The sequence below is a fragment of the Benincasa hispida genome, chromosome 9 (genome assembly GCF_009727055.1).
Source record: "Benincasa hispida cultivar B227 chromosome 9, ASM972705v1, whole genome shotgun sequence".
Lineage (NCBI taxonomy): Eukaryota > Viridiplantae > Streptophyta > Magnoliopsida > Cucurbitales > Cucurbitaceae > Benincasa > Benincasa hispida.
Window position 1 is genome coordinate 59427036 of NC_052357.1, and position 1491 is coordinate 59428526.

Below are 1491 nucleotides of genomic sequence, written 5' to 3' on the forward strand. Positions count from 1 at the left end.
GAGAGATGAGCTAAAACATGAGTTAGACGATCGTATAGTAAATGCGCGAAGCTAAGCGATGCGCTAGAACGATTGATAGAATAATGCACGGGCACTAGGAGATCGATGTAGGCGGCCCACTATTAAGCGAGTCTTTAATGTCGGTGATCCGCTTTTCTTTTTTTAAAAAAAAATCGACATTATACATCCGATTTCACTTTTTTCAACCGACATTAAAGCCCAAAATTCTTGTAGTGTATAAATCTACCCAATTAATAGAATACTTCAGTGGCAGTTTAATAACTTTTATATGATAAAGTTATTAGAACACTTCAGTGGGAGATTAACAACATATACGATATGTTATTTTTAGCTCTAAGAGTTCACAATCAAGATTTAAGCGGTACTTCGTGTCACCCTAGGAGTGACCTCCATACGGAAAGTAATTTTAGCATAAATCTAGATTTTGGTGAATAAGAGGAAGTTGTTCAAACATGAATCAATTATTCGATATATAGATTTCAACTGGCATGTCTCCACATAGTTTACACCGTGAGATTCAAATGATACTCTGTGTCACCCTGGGAGTGACCTTCATACGGAAAGTGTTTGTATGAGTCATAACAAGGTAAACGGAGGAAGTTGTTTATAGTAAGTGAGTGAAGGATATATGTCAATACATCCTGGGATCACTTTCGTTAGTTTGAACTGTGAGATTCCTATGTTGCGCCTGTTGATTTGCTTTAGATGGCCCTTGCTAGTCGTTTAACGATGGCTATCCCCTTAGAGGGTTGTAACATAGGATTCGAAACAACTCAAACTCCAGAAATGGATAGGATTTCTTAGATCCATTCCGAACCTTGACTCTCCATTTCGGTAGCATAGTTGGGGTCAACCTTTGATGTCTGAAAACGGAGGGTTACACTTACAGAATTATTAAGAGTGTTAGTAATTTCGGACCAAAAACGATAACTAAACGACTATAGGAATAAGAGTTATTCCGGAGACTATAGGAATAAGAGTTATTTCGGAGATAGTGTTTGGTCAAAATTTTTTGCTTTAGTGAAGAAGTATCTGACTACCCCTCGGTAGCACGTATTCTGACTCACTAAAGTATCGTTGTAAATAAATAATGGCTTTGGGTATATTATTACTTTTTGCTAAAACTTGATTTTAGATTTAGTTACAATTTGCTAATTAGAATTTGTTTAAATTTTCTTAGCATGTCAAATTCTTCTAGAATACTCACTTCCGAATTAAATAACAGTAAAATCAAATCGACAAACAAATTATTAGCAGTTGATTATACCAAAAGAGTTTTGATAGAGGATTGTCTTCTATCTCCCAACTCATCTAAAATTTTGAATTATATAGATGAGAATGCAGAATTTAAACAACAAGATAAATATGATTTACTTGTTATCGAAGCATGTTTAGCGGAAAACGATAAAATTTGGATAATTAATTCAAGTGCTGCTAATCATGTTTGTACTATCTCACAGGAAACAAGTT